Raw genomic sequence first — 16,515 nt, forward strand, 5'->3', positions numbered from 1 at the left:
ACTCACAGAAAAAAATCCCGCCCCAGGAGGCCTTTTCCTCTGGTTTATAAAGCCCCTCCCCCGGCAATCCTATTACACAAAAAAAAAAGTTTCTTCCCTTTATCATTATGTCTTATTTTACATTTACATTTCAAGAACCAACTATAAATAATTACTATGCATAAACAAATGAATGTGAATAATGAATTGCCCATTACGGAAAACAAACGCAAATGCATACATCCTCCCCCCTTGGGATTTCACACATGACCTGTCCCAAACACCCCCATGAAAAAGCCCTATGGTATGGCCCGCGCCATGCTTGGAAGGCTTCCAGAAAAACGGCCGTATGTTTGGTTGGTGTTTGCTAACTTTTAATATAATGCAAAATAAAACAATGTTCAACATGAATGTTACATTTTACCTTCAATAATTTAACTTTTTCCCCCCACAAATTTACGACAAACAACGGTACCGCTACCAATTTAATTTAACAGAAATTGCGGTCGTTTTAAAAAAAAAAAGGATTTTAAATTCGCGGTAAAACGAACATTGTTTCTTTTCCGTTTTTGCCATATTTTCTCGTTCTCATTCATTTACAATTCACCTTCAGAACACACACAAACAATGGTAAGTACATTTTTCCCTCCTTCCTTCACGTTACTTTATATGGTTGTTAAATTGCGCGCAATTAAAAAGAACATGAACAGGGGTTTAAATGCATTCGACCGTGTGCGCATGCTTAAAACTAAATGTCCACAGGTCATGTTTTCACTCCTTGACAGCGACGTTAGCCGTTCACTAGCTCTTTGGTATTCATTCAGTGGAATTTAGCTCTGCCTTAGTGCCTACAATAATGGTGGCAGAAGAATAGCACTGTTAACGGTGGCTACAGTTTACTGCAAAGAAAGCTATTGCTCATTTCATAAAGTGAATACTTATTTCATTACGCATTATAACTTTATTTCGCTGATATTCCTATGTTTTATTATTTGAAAGCATACGCTGTTGGAAAATAATTAGGTTAGCTGTTTCTTAGCGCTCTTGTATTCATTCCCTTTGATGTCAGTGTAATGGTCTATTCTTGGTAGTGAAGGTGACCTGTGGGTTTAAAGCAAATGTAATACACATAGGCTATATTTTTTTAGTACTGATGATGGTTATATTGCCTGTTCTGAAAAGGGTTTACATTCCTGGAAAAAATAACTCATAGAAGGTATTTCAGATAATTAATGACCATCTGTTACATAAAAGTTTATTTTGTTTATGAAATTAATGTTTTATTCTAAAAATACTTTTATGGACTTCTGTGTAAGATTTGAATTATTTATTCCCATACTGATTTTGATCATTGTAAAAACAAGGAAAAAGGACAAAAGATAGAAGTATTTGAGTATGCATTATTAAATTCTGCTGAGAGCGAGTGACCTGTTGAGCTACGGAAATTGTTTCTGTATAATCATTTCCCCTGTTTTACAGGATCATATTATCTATTAGCATGTCCTCCAACCTGGGACCTGTAACAGATATTTGGGGGCTCGTCTGGAATGGTCGCCTCTTGTTGAACTGACAGCTGCTGATCCAGTGACCCATGAACCTTGGGTCCAGTGTGGCTACACTTTACCCAGGGTTTCCAGTTTGCGACTAAGGAGGCAAGGTGACCGGTGTGAATGGGACTGAGGCCTAAAGAATGCAGGACTGTTAATCCAGGATATCTACAATGAGCATCATGTCTGACAATGAGAGGAAGGGACTTGTCTGGGCTATCAAGAAAAGGCTCCATCGCCAAACAGCCATGAAGCTTTCAAAGGCACCACCAGCATCGGGCTAGTCTAGGGACTTAACTAAACCAGAGGTCCCAATGACAGCTGCGTTGAGTATTCTTCTACTTACTTGACCAAACATTCCTGGAGCTAGAGGATGAGGGTATGCTAATATTGATATGTCTGAAAGATACTGTTGATGGGGTCATTTCAAACCGTGATTACAGTGCAATGTCTTCTGAAGGTTCAGGTTTGTACATCTACAGTTTCACCTATGCTGCCACTAGATAATGCTGACATGGATTACTATGAAATGACCAAACACATGCTGATGTTAACACATGCTGTTGCTACAATGGATACACATGAGATTGACATACAGATACTTGGTAGCTATGAAGAACTATCGTGCCAGCATAATGTCTCCATTTATACACCTGATGCAGACAAGCCACAGCCTACTCCAGTAAGCTGTAATCAGCCCAGTAGGCAGCACAATGATCGCTTACTGCACTCACAGCCCACTTCCAGAGGCTGTACCCACTCCAGTAGAGTATGATCGCCCTTAAAAAAATCTGCCACTGCTGCCACGGAAGGAGTTTAAGATACACAAGGCCAGATAAGTGGTACCGCGTCTGACATCAGTTATAAAAGCATATGCAAACAAATGAAGGTCTCAGAGAGAAACATACTGAAAGCGAGGTAATTAGAGGTGTACTCCATGCAATCAATCCTGGATATGCTGACTGACAAGGAAGACATAACAATCACAGAACTTAAAAGCTTCCTCCATTCTCATTTTTGTGAGACGAGCAGCACAGAGCTTTTCTAAGACCTGCTGTATGCAAAGCAGCATGGGCAGCAATTCCTATATAAGATAACTGGACTAAAGCAGAATATAATGTTCACCTCTAAACATACAGACTCAGCAAGTATGATTCATCTGCAGCACAGTATGTATTCTTGAGCACCGTCTATCGGGGCATGGGAGAGGGACATGTGGATGTTTGAGAGTTGAAACCGCTCCTTGCACCATTGAGAGGCTCAGCACTCCAGTTGAGGCTTTGAAACAGGCTATGGACACACTGAAACATCGTACAACGCAGGATCCATCAGTTATGCAGCACATTCCACCCACACATCAGTGTGAGCCTGACAAAGCCAGCTCGGAAGGAAATTCACTAATATGTTGCATATAGTGTGTAGGACAGGGCTGTCCAAACTGCAAGCCCTGATTTGCCTGTGGGTAAGAAGGCCATCATGCTGTAGATTGCTTGAAGAAGCCTAAGCAGTCTGGAAACAGAATCTGTTCAAGGCAACCTCAAAAACTTAAAAGCAATGACAGCAGACTGAAACTCACATCGATCCTTGTCAACCTCCTTGCTGGAGTCATGGAGATTGACAGTGTTAGTGGGGAGGCGATAGTGAGTTTCAACCAGTGAGTTTCATCCGGACTAAAAAAGATCAACAGGCTGTGGTGAAGGTAGGCTTGAAAGAGATCACCTTTAAATTAACCATAAAATAGGACATCTTTGATTTCGCTGGTTTATTTGATGTTTTATGATATCCTTTGCCTACCCTTTAACACCAGAAAAGCCAGAGCCAACGCCATCAAGCATTTGGACTTAAAAGTAAAATTACTCAAACATTGCAAATGCTATATCTTGTACTAACAGAAAGTGCCATTGCTGGGCATAGAATGCCTAGCCACACAGAGGATTTGTATATGGGTTGAGAGTCAACTTCCCTATGGGCTGTTCACACAGCCTGGCCTTTGCAACGTACTTTATAGAAACATGCACTGGATGAAACACAAATGTGGCTTCTCTGCCATCTGACCAAGTAGCCCAGTGATCAAGGTGACCTATCACAGCCTTGACAATAGTCATGATGCTATGCGTATTCTCATGACCTATCCCTGTGGACAGACCAATAGCCCTTGTCTGGTGCTCGTAAGCTTTGGATTACAAGTCTCTATACTGTATATCTCATTCAAAACCAACAAACCGCAACCCTTCTGCTCTTGACGAGTGTATGACTAAAGAGTATGGATAAAACATAACATACACTCACTGACAGGGAGTCAGCAAGTGTAAGTTGTGAAAAATCCTATTGGATCAGCATTACCGTATGTAAAAACCTAGGTTCTCCATAATACAATATAATCATGTTTTGTACTGCTGGCAAGCCGATATCATGGGGAACAAGTTGGTGTCTCAGCTACAAAGGTTAACCCAGTGTGATATGCTTACAGAGATAGCGCAAGCAGGATTCATTGTTGTACTGTTTTGTGATTATTGTGTCTGTATTTGATGACTCAAGGTTTTACCTTGTATATAAGGAAAGAAGTGCCATGGTTCCAAGAGACTTGTCAATATGCGTATAGCCATCTCACTATGCACACATTTTGTACCATTGTATACTGCCTTAATGAACATACTGTACAATAAATTGCATTCCTTTTTTCCACCGCACACCTAGCAGTTTTAAGGTCCTGACACACACATAGAACTCAGGATATTTGCAACACATAGTCACTCGCCTATATACTAGTGTTGTAGCAGGATACACAATTGCATTTATGCAGGCTACACAAGCCAGAGACACGTCCGCATTTACCAAGATAGATAGCGATCCGTATAGAGCCACACTACTGGTGGACAGCAGTCTCCTCCATCTATGCATAACTGTTAGCACAGAAGAAAGGTTAAAAAACTATTTTGGAGTCAGATAATCAGTATATCATTAAGGTAATCCCATTCCAGTAGCACCAGGTAATACTACATGTGTTCCTTCGTCACTCAGATACTTTTGCTGTTGGTTTACAGAGAGGTATCTTACAGTTGGTGACCTCGACGTGACAAGTTTTGGTTTCTTTCTGTTGGTGACCTTGCTGCGCTGTTTGGTATACCTGAAGGGCTCCTTACAGTTGGTGACCTAGACATGATAAGTTCTGGTTTCTCACAGTTGGTGACCTCGATATGATAGCCTAAGTTCTGGTTTCTTACAGGTGGTGACCCCGTTGATGTATCTGAGGGGTTTCTAACAGGTGGATTTGCCAAAATTAAATATCGTTTGAATTTTAAGGCATCCTGGGTTATATTTTCCATTTATTTGTTGAAATAATTTATTATGTGTCATAGTTTTGAGAAATTTGCACTTTAATTTCTTATCCAAGGTGATGTCAGTGCTTCACACAAGTACATGTTGAAACTGATTAACAGGAGATGTTCGTTTTGCTTAATGGTTGGACTTTTTTTTAGCGATTTAGCTAAGAAGCCTAAGTATGTATGTATCTCAACAAAAAACATTTTCAATGTACAAAAATGGCAAGTTGCTCATGCATGCAAAGCACTGTCTAAACGTTGTTCATTAAAACTAGCTAAATCTAGGCCTGCCATTAAAAGTATTGATATTGTTGTACAAATCCCTGTAAATATCCTTATTGTTGTTATTGTTGCTATTTTCGTTAGTGATTTCTTCACAGTTTTTTGCTGGCTAACAGTAGCCTTGACCAGCTTGAAAAGCCACCAAGGTAGCTGTAACATTAATAACATTTGCAGCAGTGTTAGCTTGTAGTTAGCAAAATAAGTATAGCATTTCGAAAGCGGCATTGGAATTCAGTGAATCCAGTGCTATGTAAGAAATATGTCCAGTTAAAAACGTTTATGTAATTATGCACTGCAGTAAGGTGCTATTGGCCATATTTGCTACTGAAATTGTCAGGATTTGATACCAGTCAGTATCAAATCCTATGTCAGTACATCGAAACAAAGAGTTTGAGCGGGATGATATAGGCTACTAGGTTGTCACTGTATTGGAATTGGGGTCTTAAAGCATGGGGCAAGCCTAGTCTTTCTGAATGTGGTGTGTTCTCAACAGTGATTTTTAAAATGTGTGGGAATAGATCCAGGCAAGGGAATATGAGACCATTAGTTCTTCTGGCTTCAGAAAATATTTACTTTACCAGTCATATGAAATCTGATTCTTACCTGAGAGTTTCTGCGGTTGGTGCTCAAACATAAATTATAATTTTTATTTTTGTGTCAGAGTTGGGAGACATCAGAAAACATCAGCATCCGGGTGCGCAGGGGAGGCAGGCTGATTATAGCCTGGCAGTGCCAAATTAGAGTACAAACTTGGCAGGACCTGCACCCGAAGAATCCTTTGGGGACCATGAATGGCATGTGTTTCTGGAATGATCCACAGTCAGGCTTCTGTCACATGCTGATCTGCTGCCAACTAGTGCATCCCGTCTTTCCAATTCATCATATATCTGCTTTTCTGGTTTATTTAACAACAGGCATGCATACTGAAGGACCGTAGCAGAGATGTTCTGCGGCCCATGGGGGCCCGTTTAAAGATTCAATCATGAGGCCCTCTCCTCTCCTTTCACTGCTTATGTATTATGTATCAAATAGGCGCATGGTGATGGAACCACAGTTTGCATTACATTTACATGAGTTATCACAAGGTAGACCCTCTCTCCTTAATGCACATTTAAGGGAGGATTGAGCAAATGACGTGGAGATATAAGTGTGAGTGAACTTTGTTGAATTTACTTAAGTTCACAGAACTAAGAAGGGTCAATTTTGTGTGAAATTTTTTCGCCCCTAAGAGCAAGTGTAAATCAAGATGCAAAGTTATAGGCCTCAAGGATCCGCTGAGAGAATCTTTGCCACAAGAATCATACTATTTAAATTCCCCACGCAAGAAATCACCAAACGGTAGTTATAGATTTAGCCGCCATGCAATAATTAAGGGTATTTGGAAATATTGGCATTAGACACAAAGCAGTCACAGAAAAGATGTTAAAAATCATGGAAAAACTAAGTACAGTAAATTAACGATACATCTCATGTGCAGCAGTGGGGCAAGATTAAACAAGCATGTGCAACTGTAGAGACAGGAGCAAGTGATTTAAAAACTAAATAAATGCATTGATAGGCTGGTGCATTTAATCACTTTGATCCATTGTGGAAAGAGCATACTTTTTGGCTTTAACAGAACATTGTTAGATACAGAACATACTGAAAGTGCATGACTAAAAATAAATGTCATGTCATAAATGTTAGTTTTGATACTTGCAAGGTTTGAATCTTTTATTGCATACGCACACCAACACACCCTCATCATGCCGCAATTTGATCTCTGAGTTTCATGTACCTACATATGGCTCTGAGTCTGCCTGGAGAGAAGAACTGTTAGCCCACACATAACTCTGACGACTTAGGTTCCGCTGTTCTCATCGCTATGAGGTGATCGGCCATCAGACAAATAGAGATCACCTGGACCCTGCCTTGCATACATCATTACAGCATTAGCAGACGCTCTATCAGAGCGCTTACACACTTACTTACACTTACATTGTATCCATTTATACAGCTGGATATATACTGAAGCAATGCAGGTTAGTACCTTCTCAAGGGTACACGCAGTGTCTTACGGATTTGAACCTACGACCTTTCGGTTACAAAGCGAGTTCCTTACCCACTGTGCACCCCTCCGTCCGACATATCCTCCTTGACTCCCCACTTTGTTTCCTGTAAAAGTGTAGGTAAGGTAGGGCAGTTAAACTAGCTATAGACCTAAATTTCAGTACATCCGTGTGAACACGTATTTACTGCTTCCATACCCACTGAAATACATAGGGAATGAATCTTCCATGAAGATTGCATGTACCGCTCTTCACACGCCACCTACTCCGCAGCCCGCCCGCCCCAACATCAGGGCCTCCGCACTCTCTTTATCTACCACACAGAAGCATTGCCTATTCAGACAGATAATGCATACAGAATAAGGTTCAATTAGGTGACAACCCTCCCCCAGATTGTCCTTGCCTCTGCAGGCTTTTCCAATTCTCAGCTGTACCACTCCACAAGACAGCCAAGGTTGAAGGGTAACTTGTCCTTGCCCTTTGCGCAATGTTTTCAGCCACACAAAACCCGATAACTGACTGCCTACGACTCAATCATGTTTATTGCTGGTTCACACTATATGGATGAGTTTGCCTGATCATGGGAAACACCCAAAAACATGATTGAGAAGCTACGTCCAGTGACTGTGCAATTAATTTTTGTTTTTCATTAAGGAACAACACATCTTTAGTTGTCTGAAATATTTTAGTAATATATCTCCCATTTTGATTCCCTCAAATTGGTACTATTCATTAAATTGTTTAAAAGACAAAATTGGTTATGCTTTCTTATGGAGAAATGTGTCACAGTCAGGAATGCCACTCAACCAGCAGTAAATTATAGAGGGAGGCTCCCCCCTACAGGCATTCCAAATGAGTTTGTTGAAAATTTGGATTCAGACAATCAATTCAATCTTTGCCAGTTTCTGCATGTCTGTGTGTTTGTGTTTGTGTGCGTGCATTCGTGTGTGTGTGTGTGTGTGCGTGCTTGCATGTGTGTGTGTATGAGATTGTGTACTTGTGGGCTTATGAGCCAGTGTCCATCTGTCATGCATGTGTGTGCGTGTGTGTGTTTGTGTGTGGGCATGTGTTTGTAAACATATGTTCAGTACATTCGGATGTAAAGGCAAAGGTCTTCTATTACCCAATGATAAAACATTGTGCTGTCACTCATGGATATTTTCTGTGGGCTAGTGGAATGAAATTTGAACTGATACCAGATGTTTTCTGTTTCCTGGTATGTTGTAGATTGTTGAGATGTTTTTCAGGACTGTTCTGAAAGACATCTCTGCATGCGGTTCATCTGATGCTTAATATAAGCTATTGTGAGTAGTTGCTACATTGTAAATGTATTGTTTGAATGTCATCTGTATGGCATGACAATAATGAATGGTATCTCTGTCACTGAACTGCTCAGTAAACTTGTTCTCGCTTTCTTGGACATCTGATAGTTAGAAATTTCATCAACCCAAATGTATGACCTTTACAGTGGAAAATACAATTTTAAAATCAGCTTGAACATATATTTTCTACATGTCTACATCTCAAGTTTTGGCATGTCTACTTTATTTCAAATTACTTATGGTTACAGAATGCCATTACCACTCATGGCCAAAAGGTATATAGGCGAGAACCGGCAGAATTGTAACATGTTTCACTTTTTACTGAATTAGAAATAATGCGATCAAATGCTGTGAAATTACACCACAAAGTGCACATTTCTGCTACAATAAATCACATTGTTTGAGGCGATCACAAATCATTTAAGCAACACTGAGTCATTTTACTGCTGTAACTGGCATTGTATGATCTCCTGTGGCTCTATTTTGTTTAACAAAACTTCAAGATACTGTTGTCATTATTTCTTAGTTAAGCTATTTAGCTTCAGGTTTAATGGAAAATTAAAACTGACCCATGATATAAGTTTAGGCAATGTTCAAATTCTGAAGGAAGAACATTTGAACAAATACAAATTAATTTCTCTATTTATGAGATTCATTCGAACTTGATTTTTGACAAAATATATAATATAAAAATATATATATTTATATAAAATATAAATATTTCCGCTAGGTACTCTGCTGATATTTCTATGATATGTCCTATTGACATAGCTCTATGATGTGAATACTCCATAGAACCAATGGAGTATTCAGATATAGCATACTCAAGTGAATAAAATATTTTTAGGAAGGAAAAATAACTTTTTTCCTCATGTAATGGGGCCTACCAACTAAACAATATCATATCCAGGCATAAGCTTGATATTTCCTAATAGGAAACAGAAAGAAACAAAATTAATGTTTTGAAGTGACCTAGTCTAAGTATTGAAATGAGCTCAATAGAGATTGTGTGGTAGGATCTAAAATAAGCAGTTAATGCAAAAAAAAAAAAAAAAAAAAACCACATTTGTTTGAATTGTTGAAGCAGTTCTACAAAGAACGGAGAGTTAAAATTCCTCTACAACAATGTGCAAGACTGATATGAAATTATAGGAAGTGTTTAATTGCAGCCATTGCTGTGAAAGGCCATGCAACCAGTTATAAAGTTTAGGGGGGCAATTACTTTTTCACAAGATCTATTTGTGTTTGAAAACTTTTTTCATGGAATAAATGAAATAATTTTTTTAAAAATGTGTTCTGTGTTTACTCAGGTTCCCTCTAATATTACATTTTGTCTAAAGATCTGAAACCATTTAGTGTGACAAATATGCAATAATACTTTCTCACGCCACGCTATCTCCTGCATTTCAGTTGATATTATTTCCAGTCCACTAAATTTATGATATCACCCACAGTTATTTACATGCATATATATCATTATTTCTGTCAGTACATAGTGCAGGTATTTGCCACTGCCAGGTTAACTCAGAGGTGGCCGTGGGGATGTTTTGTATAATGAAAACAGACCATGTCCTGCCCATCTGTTTATCCCATAACATGTCTTGGGTTCTCCCTCGTCCAGTCCGAAGGGTGTTGGTAGGGGTTATTTATTCCCCATTAAAAGGTTTCTTGACTGTCCCATATCCTGTCAGCTAGTCTATGGCTATGGCTCAAAATAAATAGCTTTGACTCCAGGATTATTTGTTTGACTGGTTTGGTGGCTTGTTATTAGGGGATGTCATGCTCAAATAACTGGAAAATCATTTTTCATTTTCAGGAATAGGACATATTAATATGTGCTTGAGAGCATGTGAGTAGAAAAACAAATCAAAACTTGGGATAAAAAAATGCCTTTCATCAGAAATGGGCTAGGTAGATGTATAAAAAAAGTTAACTTGAAATTATATCAAGTGAGCAGAACCCAGAGGCACTCGGTTGGATTTCAGACATAATTTAATACCTCTGTGTGGTGTGATTATTGGCTTCGAGGGAAGGGCACTGCAGTTAGTGGCAGGCCTGATACGGAGGAGCTCAGTCACGAAGTGCTGAAGACTTATGTCATTGACTGGAATAAAACTACTATATTCAGGGACACGAGGCTTTAAACCGAGGCAATAAGGTTCTAAAAAGTGTTGTATCATAAACTCCCCATGATGAGGTAGCAATTTGGCCTTTTGCCGGCATATTTCATTCAGTGTGCCAAGTATGGCCGGGGTCAATTCCATTTTAGTTCAGTCAATTCAGGAAATGAATTTGAGTTCTATTTACTAATTGTAAATTCATCGTGGAACATTTTGGGCATTTTCAATTCATGTTCTAAATTTCAATGACCTGAACTGACAGAATTGACATGGAGTGGGAACTGACCTGGTGTCAATGAGCTACGCATCACATTGTTTGGCCTACCCAGAAAAGGCTGTGCAAGTTCTTTGTGACCATTCTGTAATTGTATTTCACACTGGTGGTCCAATAATCTAAGAGCTGCTTTGTCTTTGCGGGTTATATGAATGCAGTTGCCTGAAATATAAAGGCAGAGGGTAGTAGTGCTGTTTTATTTCAGCATTGTAGCAGATGGTAGCAATTTCTACCATCTGCTCTCTGACAGTCAGTCTTAGACAGCCCAAACTGAACGCCTTGACCAAAATACACGTAAACTGTAAATGCTTGCCATGTTTCATTAATGTAATGTAATGTAATGTTTCACATAAATGGATGCTGCATCTTTTATCCTGAGCAGCTAAACAGACTAAAAGACAGAGTGAGATGTTTTATAGAAAGAATGAAGAGGTTATATACAGGAAGACATTTGCATTGTATTCAATAGCAAAGAAGCTCCAAGATACTAACAAATGGGGCAACTTACCAAGCAAGGACTATAGCAACTTATTTAAAAAAGCACATAAATATGTACCATAGGATGACAGGAACAAGATACAGAAAGGACTAGTAACATACTCAGAACCAGTGGTAGTGCAAGAGTGACAGATCCACCCACTTTTCAGAAAATACCCAATGATTTCTAACCAATCACATGAAACTCACTGAAAATGGGGCTAAACTGAATGCAATGCTGCAGACATCATGCTGCAAATAATCACTTGAGCTAAAATGGAGACTCATACCGCTCTCAAGTTTCTTTCCATTAAATATGAATTTCTGTGAGGGAATGCACACTGAACATGCTCCTCTGTAATGCATGAACTCTGCATATTAAGGTCATAACCAGTAGATTCAAAAGATTTATTGTTGCTCATGTTTCTACATGCTGATTTCAAACACTTATGATTTGGCTGCTTTCCAAATCATACATGCACTCCACACTCCCAATATGAAGTGATTCTTCCGTGTGATGTCACAGAACTGATAGCTGCAAGTCTTCACTTTTGTGAAACATGAAAACAAATAAATAAAAAATCTTTCCCCGGACACTTCACAGGGACTGGCCTGAAATAAGCAACACTGAGCACACTTTGCTCAGGTCAAATGACACTGTTTAATGAACAGGGTTGGACTGACGCTCGACATCTACGATATCATAGACATCGCATCGTCACTAGTACCCTGTTTATCAGTGTCCCTGAGCAAAGTGAGCAAAGCCGATTGCTTAAGATTCAACTGTCACATGAAAAAATGAATAAGAAGTCTCATCCCACCGCTTGAGAATAGACTGAAGGAAATATTCAAAAATTTGACTCTTGAAGCCAAGAAATTTCTCTTCAGACAAGCAGATGAGCTTTGCAATGTTTTGTTTTTCCAAATTCTGATATCCACCCGAGCCAATTCTTTTTCTTGAAGGTTCGTGAGAATATTGTTTATCAAAAAAGTTTAAATCCCAGCCTGCATTATTAGAACCAAGAACACAATTTGTGGGCATGCTAATCATCTCACTAATAAAGAAGGGGACATCTTAGGACACATCACTGTCACCTTTCACCCTTCCTAATGACGGAATTGCTGTTAGGGTGAATTTGTCATGTTGAACACTCATTCAGAGAAAGAGTACACGGCAGGCTGATTAAATCAGCCCTTTGGAGTGCAGTTTCAGACTGCCCTTTATTGTACCTTACAGCTGATTAACAGGCCTGATTAACTGTGATGCTGGTGAAACAGAGACTGGAAATAAATGCAGAAGCCTTGTTAGCATGACAGATTATTCCCTGGTCAATATTAATGTCTTAAGGATAAAGACAGCTCAGGCATGGGCATATTGCATTAAAAGGCCTGTTTGACCTCGATAATGTATGTACTTGCTTTTTAACATTTGCCATTTCTCGCATTTTATTGCTTTGTTTGGTCATTGATGAAGGCCACTGTCCTCTGCGGCCATGGGTCAGACAAGTCCCTGACCTGCTGAAACTTTGTCTCATAGAGCATAGAAAATTCAGATGAGCACTTCGAGGCGAACCCAAATCAGCCCTGCCTGGTTCCTGCTTCCTCCCAAAGCTCATTACGGACATGTCATTAACGTAAGCAGTTTCAAATTGAATCAAACTGTCCAGGGAATGGCTGGCCCTGGAGCTAAGGCCTAAAGCAAAGGCAGGAGGCCACGGGAGGTTGTGCATAGTGACCAATTCAGAATGCAGAAACATATTATACTCGCGCACTATTGCCGAGTGGCTTCTTTAATGCTATCAATAAGACACTATTCATGTTGAGATAACTGTTGAAGAGAAACATCAATGAAAACAGTCAACCCTTTGGCTGAAATCTCAGTGGTAAATGTTGTTTTCAAACTTGATTTAACATTCTTCCTCTTTCATCTACTATACTGGCAACTCATACTTTGCATTTGAACACAGTAAGATATCATGGATTTCATAACATTGTTTATTTGCTGGGTTTCTGAAAGAGTGTGACTTTGTACATGAATATATGAATTGTGCACACTGCCTTTTCCCACCTTTCCATGGAGACATCAGTCCTATACATGATAATGTGGGAGTATGTGTATGTAGGAGGTACACTGGATATCTGGCTGGACAATAACTCAGAAATCTTCAGCAGATCCAATATTCAAGGTCACCAAAACAACATGGGTTACTGCTCCAGCTTCTGGATTTATTGTTTCTACACAATGGCAAAATAGCGAGGCAGCACTAGATAGCAATCAATACACAAGTACCCATAATTATTATTGGTTATTCTCTTTTAGCTGTTGGTATAGCAGGGAGAATCTAAAATCCTTGGTACTACAGAAACAGATTGTATTTGCATTTCTGAATTTTGAGGATGCTCTTATCCAGAGTAGTTTGCATTAGTGCACAGATACAGGTTTAAGCAACAGTGCTGATGCTCTGCTGATGCTAAGTCCTCGGGATCACAACTGATAGTAGCGGTCTATAAATAATCCTGTAACATAAAGATCGATTCAACATATCATTACAGTTGTCACAGTGCTGGAACCTTCTATCTGTGGAGTTGGAAGGAATGGTACAGAGGGGAGAAGGAAAATGAATGAATTCCTCTTCCATGATAGGTTTGGGGCCACTTGTTGAACTGAATGATGTGATGGTCAGTTCTATGAATCATATACTGTGACACAGATTCTGCACAGATCTTCTTTCTTTTGTGATACCATCCCATGTGTAGCCAAATATTTTCGATCACAAACTGCAATTTATTTTTCATGGAAAAGTAATTGGAACAAAAAAGTGATAGTAGGTTTTGTGATATGATTGTTTAAAAGTAAACAAACTCTCTGAAGCCCTCAGCTTGTTTCATTGTTTTAGGATAGTTACATTTGCAAAATAATCAACAACCATTTTCAGTAAGCAAAGACTTCATTTTAATGGTGGCACGTGTTCTGTAATATATGCTTCAAATTTCAGTGTAATTATCATACTGGTAGCTGATATTAAGACTGACTCTTTTTATCTTCACTGAAATTTAGCATATGATCAAAATCCAGAAATTCCACTGAGATGGGAAACTATAGGATCAAGAAAGACAGAAAATGCAAGAAGCAAGCTTAACACAGGTTCAAAGACAAAAGTATACTACTATTTGTTATAAAAAGGTGCATTGGATTCCAGTGTGAACCACATTTCTGAAATAATTTGAACAAGACATTCAGCTATTTTTATACAGGGCTATTTGCAATTTCAATACATAAAGTGAATCTCACAGAACCAAGAAATTGTCTGTGTTAAAAACCCACATGACACATTGATTCATGGGACTTGACATCAATAGACATTGCTGAGGTCAAACAAATATCATAACTCTCCCAATATTGGTTTACTTCTTAAAAGGAAACAAGTTAGCTGTCTGAGGAGGGTAGTAGAGCTTCAAAATCCCTGGGCTTCCATTCAATGCCACTGACATGATCAGTTCTCTTTTTGATTTTTGGCTGATTAACAAAATAAAAAACGTAATTCATTTACGGTTAGTCGGTTACTATTCTGTTTCCTCAGGGGTAGTTTCTGCGTACACTCCGTTTGAATATAAAGTAGACACCTGAATACTCAGATGAAATAGTTAGACTTTAGATGTTTGCTTTTAATTTATTGCTGTCTCAATATGTTATGCTAATTTCCCTTAGAAAAGCCGCTAGCTGACCTTCTGTAAAATTATCATATTTATAAGGCAAATTGGAGACATCCCATCAGCCACGAGACACATGTCAGCAGATACTGTAATCATCAGTTTCTCTAAAATGTTCTTTACATTAACAATGAACAATTCCATGATTTGGCGCAGCCATACATTTTTTGAATGCCCAGAAGCCACATTAACTTGCATTGTTGCTTTTGCCTATCAATTGATTGAATCTAAAGTGGGGTGGGACTTATTGAGTCCATGATGGGAGGCTTCCTGAGAAACATAATTCATAGGATGAGAAAACACAGTTCCATGGTGCAAAATTTTTTACCAGATAACATTGAAAGCAGAGAGTCTTAACAACAAATGAATGAATGACTATAAGTACTCTAATGTACAGTCTTGAAGCAAAACACTTTCTTACAAGACAATCAAGACATTTAATCATTTGTGCATGTTTTGCATATCTTAGTTACTGAAAGACAGATAATGCAATACATGCATTCAAGACTTATTTACTTCAGTCATTACCCCCTTTGGGAAATTATGTTGCAGCATAATCACGTTAAAGCAAAAATAAGTCATACAAAAACAATGAGGATAAATACAATTGTAATGTATGCCTTAAAACACATTGTACATTAATTGCTCTCATTTCTAATATAACCTATAGGCCTACTGTACACTACTTAATGCACTGTGGGTAGTGTTGCCCATTTGAAACAGCTTTCTAATACAGACCCTACATTCCCCTCTATTTTGCTGTTTAAACAAACAGATTTTAACAAAAAGTTGATCCTTTTCTTGATGGTACTATTCCTGGTTTTTATTGTATCATTTTGATAGCTATTTTTACATTTATGTATTTCACATTTGCAAAAACATATCCTCAGTTCTGTCATTCAAAATACTGTATATTCTGGGCATATGGTAATAAGGAAATAGAAAGTAGATGCATAAAAATAACACATATCAATATTCAACAACATATTGTGCTTCAGAAGAAGAGAAATGTAGAAGAGAGAGAGACTAGGGATGTATCTGAACCTGCCCTAGTAGGCATGGACATGTATAGAGATATTTGCATTGTATTATCCTTCTCTTTTTCTGGAATCAAAAATGCTACTTTGGCACTAGGAAAACCTGCATGTGGAAACTTACAGGCTTTCTGAGCAATTTCAGAAAGCCTGGTGGTACCCTGCCATGCAAAGTCTGGTATAGTTTGTGTATTGAAGTAAAATGCTTCTTACCTCAGATTACATTTTGATTCGCAGGAATTAACTTGCTCACCTGGTTTCTTTTGCAAAGAAGTACAGTAGCTATATCTATGCTACCAGCTAGAAGTGATGGCGAAAAAAACTTAAGTAGAGCAAAAATGGAATGACACCCCTGATTCAAAAATAATATGGTAAATACATCATGACTAAAGAATTGA

The 16,515-nt window shown here is 38.6% G+C and overlaps 1 long non-coding RNA gene across 1 annotated transcript; it reads left to right on the forward strand.

Moving 5' to 3' along the window:
- Positions 1–103: 103 nt before the first annotated feature.
- On the forward strand, positions 104–6,918 carry LOC135262976 (uncharacterized). Its single transcript, XR_010332364.1, has 2 exons — positions 104–609; positions 1,459–6,918. It is a non-coding gene; the product is annotated as an uncharacterized LOC135262976 (long non-coding RNA).
- Positions 6,919–16,515: the final 9,597 nt, after the last annotated feature.

This window comes from Anguilla rostrata, chromosome 9 (genome assembly GCF_018555375.3).
Source record: "Anguilla rostrata isolate EN2019 chromosome 9, ASM1855537v3, whole genome shotgun sequence".
Taxonomy (NCBI): Eukaryota; Metazoa; Chordata; class Actinopteri; order Anguilliformes; family Anguillidae; genus Anguilla; species Anguilla rostrata.